Genomic DNA, 12,338 nt, shown 5'->3' with positions numbered 1-12,338 from the left:
TGCTTTTGTACCTAGGGGTCACTGCCTCCAGACACACTATCTTTAATTGAGCTAAAGGATCTTTCCAGTTCATATTCATATTCTCATTCTGTGTTTCTATGTGTGTCTCTTTGTCTCTCTGTGTCTCTGTGTCCCTCTGTGTCTCCCCCCTGTCTCTCTCTTTTTGTCTCTCCCCATATCTTTTCCTCTCTCCCTTCCTCTCTCTTCTTCTGTGTCTCTCTCTAAATACATGTCATAAATATATGTCAATATAATATTATGAATAGATGCATATATACAAACATATATATATTATTCTAGTCATTAGAAAGGTCTTTGTTTCTTTTAAAAATCATGGTCATTTTGTCTTTCTTTTTAAGTCTTTGATATATGTCAGATTGGAAAGTACTATGGCTTACCCTATTAATTCTAAGAGACACAGCATAATATAGCTAATACATGACTTGCTTTGGGGTCAGGAAAAGTTCTGCCTCTCTAGCTCCAAAAAGAGAACATTTATTTCAAGGCAATGGGATACTTGGGAAGCAGACTTCAACATGCAGAGAAAAGGAGGATGGTGGATTGAATTTGAGGAGGACTAGATGATACAATTTAGCTGTAACCTAGAACATGTAAAAGGAATTAGTAACATAAAGCAGGAAAAATATATTGAAATCACATTGTGGAACCCATAAGTGACAAACTAAGCTCAAGGAAATAAGGAACCAAAGAAAATTTTGGAAGGATATGGAGATACTAATATGTACTTTCTTTAAAAATATTCACCTACGAAAAGAATAAATTGGATATGGAAGAAGACTGGAATCAGGAAGACTAGCTATAGAATATATGAACTATAGAATAGTTCAGAGGAGAGGTGGTGAGAGCCTGAGAAAAGTGCTGGTCACATGAATGGAAAGAGAGATAGGGGGAAAAAAAAGTTGTAAAGATGGAATTAACTGAACTTGGTAAAGTCTTATTGACAAATCTGAGTGACTATCATGCAGTGGCTTTTCCAAGCCATTTCTTCTCTCTCCAAGTCTCCAATTTTATTCTTGACTCATTTCTTCTCAGAAGACTTTACCTCCTATTTTAATGAGACAATGGAAGCCAACTGTGATGAGCTTCTTTTTTCCCCCATTTTTTCATCTGAAAACCCTTCTACATTGAGCATTTTCTCCTTCTTTGTTCAAATATGAGAAAAAAAGATGGCCCTTCACCTTTCAATGGCCAATTCATCTACTTGCTCCCTTAATCTTTTCATCTTTCTCGCCTTTCTAGAGATCTTTACTCCCCTTCGTTGACTTCTTTCTCTTCAAATATATTTTTTATTTACTATTTCTTTCCCTGTTATTTACAAATATGCCTCAGGTTTTTTTTTTTTAAACCTTCACCTTACCTTGTTATCATATCAAACCATTGCCCTACATCCACTTTATTACCATTCACTTTTCACTTTCTTGTAATTTTGGCTTTTGATTCAGGCACAACTAAAACTATATATTCAAGAATACTGATCATCTCTTGAATACCTAGACTTCTGTCCTCATCCTGAATGATCTCCCAGCAGTTTTTTTTTTTAACACATTCAGCTTCTCTCTAGATCTTGTCTTTGTTGTTTTTGTTGTTGTTGTTGTTGTTTTTTGTCCCTCAAGTTTAGAAAATTCCTTCCAATACTCTATAATAAAACCAAAGGGAATAGATATTCTCTCCTCCCATTCTTTGATATCTTCATATGCATATCTTGTTAACTTACAAAATTGCTATGCCCTTTTTAAAAAAAAATCTATTCTTTTGCTTAGCATACTACTTGCCTACCCTACCTTCTTGTTGTTAAAAACCTGGAAGAACAATAAGATGTGGGCTTCCCTATGAGCTGCCTTCTCTATTCTTGGTTATAAATCTCCTTCCTACTTAGAAAATCAGGTTTACAATAATAAGGATAGAACCAAGATTGGTTGTTTCAAGTAAACATAAGTAGCACAGAGAGATAGTTTTTATTTCACTCTTTGTATGAACATATCAGAATACAGTCATTGGTCCTAAGACTGTTTTTATAGTGTAATGCTTTCACTAAATGGTGTAGGATCTTATTTTTTGGAATGGAAGGAACTTAAAAGGGCTTCAAGTCCAACTCCATCTTACAGATGAGGAAACGGAGGCCCAAGAAGTTAAATGGCATCCAAGTGTACACAAGTAGAAAGCTTCAGAATTAAATATAATTTGTAATGTAAATGGATTCTCTTCAATTTTTTAGCAATGTATTGGGGGGGGAGTGTTGTTTGCTTTTTTGTCTTACTGCTTACCTTTCTTGTGTCCCTTTGATTTTGGGGCTTCCAGCTTAAATTGAAAAGATATAAATTAAGTAATAATAGTATGGTGAGGAGATCTAGAGGATTCCTCCAAAAAATATCCTTTAATATCTTGATATACAGGAGAAACAAGTTTCTAGAGAACTAACCTCTAAGAGATCAGTCCTTGACTATAGATGACACAGATGAAGGATAATGACAAATAACATAAAATACTAAAAGGGAGAGTTAAGGAATATAGAGGTAGACAAGATCCAAGGAGATTTTGGCAAGCTAAACTGATAGGTTTAACCCAATAAGATGAAACTAAATAGTTTTAAGTCTAAAGCAACTAGGTTAAAAGTTTTTCATAAATATGAAATGGGTGAGGTATGACAAGATAATAGTTTCTATGAAAAATATCTAGTAGTTTTAGTGGACTGCAGGGACACCATGAGTCAACAAAATGATACAGAAATACTGGATATTAATATGAGTCTAGACTACTACAAATGTAACATGATGATAATCCAAGTGAGTGCAATGATAATCCTGCTGTATTCATTTCATTTTTCACAGATATTTATAATGGCACATTAATGTCTGCAAAGCATTTTACATAAATTTTTTTCATTGTATCAACCTGGTAAGATAGTCACTAACAGTATTAATAGATAAGGAGAACAAAGCTCATAAAATTAAAGTGATTTGGCCAGAACCATAGTTAGAAAAGATATAAGATTTGACCCTGGCTTCTCCTGTTCCTAAACTTTTTCTCAACCTCACACTCTCACCCTGTTCAGGACTAAGCACCACATTTTAGGAACGATAGCGTGCCCAGAGTGGGTGATCATACATCAAGAGATGCTCATAGCATATGGATTCATTTGAAGAAAAATGAGGCAGAGAAGATTTAGGGGTGACTTGATAAAGTCTTGTCTTACTTAAGAGGTTATGTGAAAGAGTATTTTGTCATGTTCCGTTTGTCCAGAAGAGAGAGGAACTGGAAGCAATCCTTTATAGAGAAGTGAATTTCAGCTTCAAGTAATTGCTTAATCCATTCTCTCTTTAAACCTATTTAAAAAAAAAAAAAAAAAAAAAAGCTGTGCTATGAAGAATCAGAACAGTGCTGAGAACAATCTGATTCTGTTCCATTGTTTTAACATCTATGACTGTGCCTTCATCTGGTTTTTGACAGGTCTAAGTATTATTCAACTCAGAGATTCTGCAGTTCTGTGAAAACTGGACACTTATTATCCCGAAACTGCCATCTGATAAGTTAAAGTTCGGGCAGTGAAGCAACTTTTCCTGGAGCTCAAGAATATTTCACCGAGCACTGCAAAGGCATTAGAAATCTGACCAATCAGAAACTAGGCATTGACCCACACTTAACACCGTACACCAAGATAAGGTCAAAATGGATTCATGACCTAAACATAAAGAATGAGATTATAAATAAATTGGAAGAGCATAGGCTAGTTTACCTCTCAGACCTGTGGAAGAGGGAGGAATTTATGACCAAAGAAAAACTAGAGATCACTATTGGCCACAAAATAGAAAATTTTGATTATATCAAATTGAAAAGTTTTTGTACAAACAAAACAAATGCAGACAAGTTTAGAAGGGAAACAATAAACTGGGAAAACATTTTTACAGTCAAAGATTCTGATAAAGGCCTCATTTCCAAAATATATAGAGAACTGACTCTAATTTATAAGAAATCAAGCCATTCTCCAATTGATAAATGGTCAAAGGATATGAACAAACAATTCTCAGATGAAGAAATTAAAACTATTTATAGACATATGAAAAGATGCTCCAAATCATTATTAATCAGAGAAATACAAATTAAGACAATTCTGAGATACCACTACACACCTGTCAGATTGGCTAGAGTGACAGGGAAAGATAATGCGGAATGCTGGAGGGGATGTGGGAAAACAGGGACACTGATACATTGTTGGTGGAATTGTGAACACATCCAGCCATTCTGAAGCAATTTGGAACTATGCTCAAAAAAGTTATCAAACTGTGCATATCCTTTGATCCAGCAGTGTTACTACTGGGCTTATACCCCAAAGAGATACTAAAGAAGGGAAAGGGACCTGTATGTGCCAAAATGTTTGTGGCAGCCCCTGTTTGTAGTGGCTAGAACCTGGAAAATGAAAGGATGTCCATCAATTGGAGAATGGCTGGATAAATCGTGGTATATGAATGTTATGGAATATTATTGTTCTGTAAGGAATGACCAGCAGGATGAATACAGAGAGACTTGGAGAGACCTACATGGACTGATGCTGAGTGAAATGAGCAGAACCAGGAGATCATTATATACCTCAACAACGATACTGTTTGAGAATGTATTCTGATGGAAGTGGATCTCTTCGATAAAAAGAGCTAATTCAGTTTCAATTGATCAAGGATGGACAGAAGCAACTACAACCCAAAGAAAGAACACTGGGAAATGAATATAAACTGCTTGCATTTTTGTTTTTCTTCCCGGGTTTTTTTTACCTTCTGAATCCAATTCTCCCTGTACAACAAGAGAACTGTTCGGTTCTGCACACATCTGTTGTATCTAGAATATACTGTGACATATTTAGCATATATAGAGCTGCTAGCCATCTAGGGAAGGGGGTAGAGGAAGAGAAGGGAAATATCAGAGCAGAAGTGAGTGCTAGGGATAATGCTGTAAAAAATTACCCTGGCATGGGTTCTGTCAATAAAAAGTTATTCAATTTGAAAAAAAGGAAAAAAAGGAAAAAAAGGAAAAAAAGGAAAAAAAGGAAAAAAAGAAAGAAAGAAAAAGAAAGAAAGAAAGAAAGAAAAGAAAGAAAGAAAGAAAGAAAGAAAGAAAGAAGAAAGAAAGAAAGAAAGAAAGAAAGAAGAAAGAAAGAAAGAAGAAAGAAAGAAAGAAAGAAAGAAAGAAAGAAAGAAAGAAAGAAAGAAAGAAAGAAAGAAAGAAGAAAGAAAGAAAGAAAGAAAGAAAGAAAGAAAGAAAGAAAGAAGAAAGAAAGAAAGAAAGAAAGAAAGAAAGAAAGAAAGAAAGAAAGAAAGAAAGAAAGAAAGAAAGAAAGAAAGAAAGAAAGAAAGAAAGAAAGAAAGAAAGAAAGAAAGAAAGAAAGAAAGAAAGAAAGAAAGAAAGAAAGAAAGAAAGAAAGAAAGAAAGAAAGAAAGAAATCTGACCAATTCCTAGTATTCCTTAGGACATATAGATTTGGAAGCCTTCAAAGGGGTCTCAAAGTAGCTTAATTTTTGGACTCAGTTTAATTCTCCTTCCCAGCCAATTAAAGGAGTATAACTTTCCTATTCTGAATCCATATTCCCCCTCCAGGGCTGAATCATATCATTTCTTTGTTCTCTTGAGGATTGAGCTGCAATCTCACTGGGTGACCTTAGTTCCCTTCTCTGCCTCTCTTGTCTGCTATACAAGCTGTGCTCTCCCTTGAGACCTAACCTTGGCAAAGGCACATATTTTTTGTCAGTCATTTACTAAGGATGCTCTACCTGACCCTGGGCTTATCTTTAAGGATTTGGAGTGGGAGAAGAGAGAGGAAATAGCCTGTCATCATACTTAATCCCTCCTCAAAACTACTAATTAAAGACCATTCACAGAATGATAGAAACTGATAAGGACTATAAATATGCTGGATATTCTGTCTTCATAGTTTCATTCTTTCAATGTACATTCTAGAATCATAGATTTAGAAATGGAAACAACCTAGGAGATTATCTAATCCAATTTCCTCATTTTACAAGAAAATTATGACCCAGGAAGTTGTCATTTAGCCAAGTTCATAGAAGTAGTAAGCCTTGAATGTTTATATGTATATGTAAACACACACGCAAATATATTGCATACACAGGTATAATATAGGCATGCATGTGTACATGCATCCATAATGTGTATATGTGCATGCATGCACGCACATGTACATACATATAGCCACATGCATGTATAGATGTATGCATTGTGTTTGTATATGTACACCTGCATGCACATTTTACACATATACACATGCATGCACACATATGTGTATGAACCTATAAACACACATGCAATCCAGGACTATGTACACATATGCATGTGTGTGCATGTGTGCATGCACAATACATATATACATGCATGGTATGTACATATAAATATATATGTATATGTCTATATAATATTGTGTATTTTTTTTTTTTTTGGTCTTAGAGGAACCATTTCTGTGAACACTCCAAAGCAGATCACCTTGGAGATGCAAAGGAAGTTAAGAGGCTTCCACAGAGAATTGCAGAGAGCCAAAAAAGCTATGGCTCGAGAGAAGAAGGGCCCATTTTGTAAAGCTCCACTTGACCAGCCTAACTTTAAATTCATATACGTGTTAACACACCCTAATTTCATGCAATACATCAGTAGGATCTAAGTTCAAGTCCTGACTCTCATTCAACCTTTGTATTTTAGGACTTCAGCACTTCCACTGAAAAAGAGAATTTCTAAAGTCTCCTCTAGATCCTATCACCCCATGTTCTATTAAATAATATTAGAAATGTAGCAAGTTTAAGGATAATTTATAATAACTATAAGGATAATTACTCAAACATAATTTTAATTTATTTAATCATATTGCCTTTTCTCAAGATGATTGAAGACAGATACTAATTCACCATTTGGTCCAGATGGGTTGGTCCACCAACCCATCAATATGTATGGCCTTGGAGAGGAAGGTATGGAGAGGGAAAAAGGGTTTCTTTGGATCTGCCAGTGTCTTAGATTTGTCAGGTATACAGTCCGGACTCATTCTCAAATTCTCCTATTAACCCATTCTTCCCAGTATTGTTAAATCTCCTTTTTTCAGTGTCATAGATGAGCAGTTCAAGTATTCTCTGGGGTATAATCTGTTTGTTTACTGATGAGGGCACTCACATTATTCCTCACTAAAACTTAAGCTGAAAGCCCAACAATGAAAAATCAAAGACAGAATCTGAAAGGTAGACCAAGTGAGGATCCCATATCCTGGGAACTCAATCTGAAAAGCAAATAAAATTAAATGGGGAATCTGCAATTTTGGAGATGTTGATGCCCATAATCTTCTAACAAACAGTGTCAAATTATTTAGGGAATAGAGTAACTCTTCATCCTAATTATGAGAATAACTAAGAGTTTGATATAATTTATATGATATTTAAATTATATCAAACTATAAACTTAGGGGCAGCTAGGTGGATAGAATGCTAGACCTAAAGTTAGGAAGATTATTTTTTTTGAGTTCAAATCTAGCCTTAGATACTTGCTGTGAAATCGTGGGCAAATCCCTGAACTCTGTTTGCCTCAGTTTCTCATTTTTAAAGTTGTAAAATCCATCTAGTATCTTTGCCAAGAAAATCCCAAAATGAGGTCATGAAGAATTAGAGAAGAAACACCTCAACTACAACAAAATTACTTATTGGGACCTTTCTCTATCAATATTCTGGGGAGAGCTTCTAATACATAAGAAATTTGAATCCATTTCATCATGTCCCAAATGAGACATGACAAACTAAATTTTACTCTCTATGACAAATTAAGCACAGAGCCCATACTTCTATTTATTTTCCCCTAGAGTATATATTATTAGTTAATCATTAGATTACAAAATTAATTTTAGTCATGTACCTAGCAGAGAGACGGAAACAGTAGAGAATATGCTCTATTTTAAAAAAAAATCTAAAGCTTTGATTTGCAATATTTTACTTTTATTTCATTTCAAATATCTTTATGCTTTTGAATATGATTATTATTTTAATTAAATTGTAGGTTCTAAGTCATAGATCTTTTATCCACTCAAATTTCATGACAAGGAAGATTTAATCTAGTATAAATCACAATAAATTCATATTACACACACACACACACACACACACACACACACACACACACACACACACACACAAATAAACTGTAGAAGAAAGTCTACATTTGTAACCAGACTTCTGGTGTGACTTTTCAATTTGGAATTTTGCTTATCAGAATTGGATTACATATCTTTACTCCTTTATTTATGACCCAAAGTTCTGTCAATATTTCTAGAAATTGCCTACAGTTCCTCTCATAGTTCTATATATCAATGGATTCAATGACTTTCACTAAAAATTCCCTCTGTCAACCAGAAATAACAAAACCTCATAATTTTCCAGCTATTATTGGGATGAATTCTAAATCTTTTATTTTCTTCCAATTATATCTCAATTTAAGAAAGGAAAAAAAAAACATGAAAAAATATTACAGAACAATCTCAGGAACAGACATTCAGTCAGAGGAAAGATTCCAATAAAACTATACAACTGGGAACTAAAAAACAAACAAACAAAAAACCTAGAAAGGTAGATCCAAAGAGAAAGAAGTAGTCCAAGAAAGTTTCCTTTGTGTGGGGAAGGTATGTGCCTATTCTAGAGGTAGGATTATTTTTCTGGGGGAGATAGGGGGGGAGGAGGAAGAAGAGGAGGGGGTCAGAGTAAAGAGAGAGATAAATCTGGAAGGAATTGAAGTGAATAAGAAAAGAAATACCAAGGTGGGAGTTGTTCTGGCTTAGGAAATGAGAACTGTCCATTTCAGAATTTGGGAGACAGAGGAAGGGGAGAAAGGGTTGCACCAAGGTCTGAGGTTTAAAAAAAAAAAAAAATGTTCTTCATATGACACAAAAGATAAAATGGCATGCAAAAGAAGAAGTTTGCTTTGAAAAGGGAAATAGATCCTCAGGACCAGGAACATCTCTGTTCTTGAAGAGAATCCTATCTCAAACACTTCCTGCATAGCTCTGAGCAACTTTTCTTAGCCTCAGTTTCTCTTCCTGTAAAACAGGAATAACTATAATCCTTATCACACATAGTTGTCATAAGGATTCAAACAAATAATAGATGTAAAATTCTTTGCAAAACTTAAAACATATTGATATAGTTATTATTATTAAATATGCATATCATTGTGTAATCATGGACAAGACATTCTCGAAGGGTCTTGGTTTCTTCATCCATAAAATGAGGAACTAGACAATAATTACCCACTTTTTATTCAATAATTTAAATGCATCACCTCATTTGATCCTCCCAACAACACTATAACATACTATCCCAGGTATTATTTTCCTTACTTTATAGCTGAGGAAGCCAAAACCCACAGAGGTTGAATGATTGGCCACTCACACAGCTGGTAAGTCTCACTGTGGGGTTTGAAAGTAGGGCTTCGAGTTCCGAATTCAGCTCTCCTCTCCACTAACCCTGCTGGCTCTCTAGATGACAACTAATGTCCCTTACAACTCCCAGGTTGTTTGAGCTTGTACCTCTCAGACAAATTTCTACCATGATATACTCCTTCCTAGTCACTCACTGGCCCCTTTCCCACCTCCTTTTCCTCTCACTACACAATATGCCTTTCTCTCTCTTTGAACTCAACCCTTGTGCCAGTCTCAACCTTACTCCACCTACCTTAAAAACTAGGAATTTTGAAAATGGTTCATTTCCTCACAATCATAAGAGCTTTTGAAATGTGCATCTGTTTGATGCTTCAGATTGTAACCCCATATGTTCTTCATATCAGAGGCAAATCCTTATAATTTCCTCCTGAGGTGACAAATACATTTCTCCCTGTTTCAAAAGAGTGGGGAGCTGACACACAGGGAAATTAAAGAAATTGCCTTAAGACATAAACCATCACTTATAAAACTAGATTGATGGAGATAATGTCTCCCCATCAGCTATGCTATGTCTCCTTATCTCATGATATCACACTCATTGGGAAAAACCTCAGAGTAAAATTGAAAGGTTTTCATCTCTACAACCAAATGATTTTGATTCTTATCAGTTTGCACTTTTCCCCAAAAATAATATTTTCTTCAATGTAGAGGAATACAGAGGCCATCTAGTCCAATCCCCTCATTTTACAGCTGGGGAAGATGAACCAGAGAGAGGAAGTGACTTACCTGAAGGAGCACAGGTGGTTAAGTATGTTGGAGAGCTAGGATCCAAACTTTGGTCTTCTGACTCCAAATCCAGGACTTTACACTAGTTACTCAAGAAGTAAGGGCTAATTTTTTTTTTACATGGCTTCAAATTTACATGAAATCAACAAGATTCAGATACACGAACATAATCACCAAAGTCTGTCTTAAAAGCAATTTCCCACTAATTAAAAAGCATGCACTCCTATACTATAAAAATACAACCTTTCACTGCCTTCAATGGTTCCCCCATTCACAACAGCTCTTGCCAGCATAACAAAGCTATAATATCAAAATACTGGATTATATTGGGTTCTCTTTCCTGTTATCTTTTTTTTTTTCTTTTTCTTTTCATTTTTACCTTTTTGCTTTTTCCAGGTGAAGTTTAGAGTATGGCCAGTGAGGTTAGGATTGCATTCATCATGAGGAAATATAAATCCTTTGTCTTTTTGCCCCTCCTCCTTGGAGGCTTTCTGTTTGTGTCTTGGTGATTCAGCCTCTTCAGTCACCTGGAGAAGAGGTACAGCACTTATAAGGAAATCTTTTTGATAGGTAACTCTGGATTGCTTCCCATCCTGTAGAAACACTTGCAGGACAAAGATTGATTTCCAGAGATGCACCTAATTTTCATTTCCCTTTTCAGTGGCAAATGTCTCAATGGAAAATTTCTCAGACTCAGGTTTGCCCTTTAAGATTTTAAAGAATGATCTCCTTAAAAAAAAATAATAATAATAATAATTCTACTTTTAATTGGGGGGGGGGGGGGGGAAGAAGTAGTTCCTCCTTCCAAATGCTAGTATGTTTCACTGGGTTCTTCTAAGTGGTCTCTGATCCAAAGGGAGAGAAGGGTATTTAGCTGAACATTTCCCCCCCAGGTTTTCTTGTTCATCTGAGCTGAGCTGAGCCATCTGTTTTATGTGGTGCTTGGGTAATCCTGAGCACATCTCTTTAAAAGAACCGGAGAGTGAGTTCAAGGAAAGAACATAATTTGTGGTTGCAATTTAAAAGCTTGGTTTAAAAGCTGTAGACCGCCCTCACCCCCGGCAAATCTCTGAGTTGAGAGCTGATTCAGGTGGGTGGAGGGAGGCATGTGGCTGTGTTGGGGTAAAGAGGAAAGAAAGAAAGGAAAAACCTAAACCAACAGAAGCGAAAAGCAGAGAATGGAAGGACACTCCGTTTACTGGGGCCCAAGAGCCCAGGTCTTCACACTCAGGTGTTCACACAGAACCAAAGTATTACTGTTGGCTATACTTTTGATACACTTCAAAGAAAAGATCTTTAGAGCTGACAAATCCATTGGATAAAATAATCTCATTAAGAAGTAGGCTCTCCTCATCATCTAGGTTACAGAATCAGGAAGAAACATGTTAACATTTGTTCTTAAGAACCTGCTATGTATCAGGCATTGGCAAAGATTAGCTTAAAATTACAATTGCCACTATCCAGTTGTTCCTTGAAAAAACGAGTGACAGCCATTCACACCCACCCACAGAATGAAAAGGAGCCAGACATCTGTCAAGTCTTTCCCCGGCCAGACTAGGTGAATTTTCTAATGCTGAAACAACCACACCTGTAGGCTCCACTCACCTAGAAACCTGATACCCATTTATTAAAACAGCTCAGCTGCCTCTTTGGTGACTCCTAGTTTCATCTCCCATAAGCCCAAAGGAAGAAACAGAGCTTGGTACAGCTCTTGGTTCAGCAGTTGTCTGGTTTGGAGAAAAAGCTGACAGAAGAAAGCTTTATATAGACTTAGGACACCACCCTTTTCTAGCTCCAAATACAACCCAGGTGAAAAGAATGCAGATCATAAGATTTAAAGCTAGAAGAGCTGTCAGAAGCTATTTAATCCAACTCTCTCATTTTACAGTTGAAGAAACTAAGAAGTGACTTGTCAAAGATCATCCAGGCAGCAAACACCGGAACTGTTCCAAACCCAGATTTCCTAATTCCAGAACAACAGTTTCCCCTTCCCACATGTTCTCTCTCATCCAAACAGACACACTGTACCTTGTTGGCAGTCTTCAGACACTACTTGAAAGGCCTTTGTCCAACCCTACCCCCATCTTCTAAGAGTTGGAAAATATCCCAAAGGAAGACAATAGCGCTC

At 36.0% G+C, this 12,338-nt stretch overlaps 1 protein-coding gene across 3 annotated transcripts in view; it reads right to left on the bottom strand.

Moving 5' to 3' along the window:
• LOC127543686 (serpin B11-like) overlaps nt 1-11,926 on the bottom strand; it is a 36,065-nt gene extending 24,139 nt beyond the window's left edge. Inside the window, exons 1-2 of one of the 3 annotated variants that reach the window (XM_051969921.1) lie at nt 11,816-11,926; nt 10,211-10,737 (exon numbers count right to left, since the gene is read on the bottom strand). The gene's annotated coding sequence lies outside the window, so the exon portion shown is untranslated. Of the gene's footprint in view, nt 1-10,210; nt 10,864-11,815 lie in introns of those variants that run through there. The other 2 variants (XM_051969920.1, XM_051969922.1) reach the window with 2 other exon arrangements.
• Nucleotides 11,927-12,338: the final 412 nt, after the last annotated feature.

This window comes from Antechinus flavipes, chromosome 1 (assembly GCF_016432865.1).
Source record: "Antechinus flavipes isolate AdamAnt ecotype Samford, QLD, Australia chromosome 1, AdamAnt_v2, whole genome shotgun sequence".
Lineage (NCBI taxonomy): Eukaryota > Metazoa > Chordata > Mammalia > Dasyuromorphia > Dasyuridae > Antechinus > Antechinus flavipes.
The sequence above is the reverse complement of the archived record's forward strand: the minus strand, read 5'-3'. Positions and strand labels throughout refer to the sequence as shown.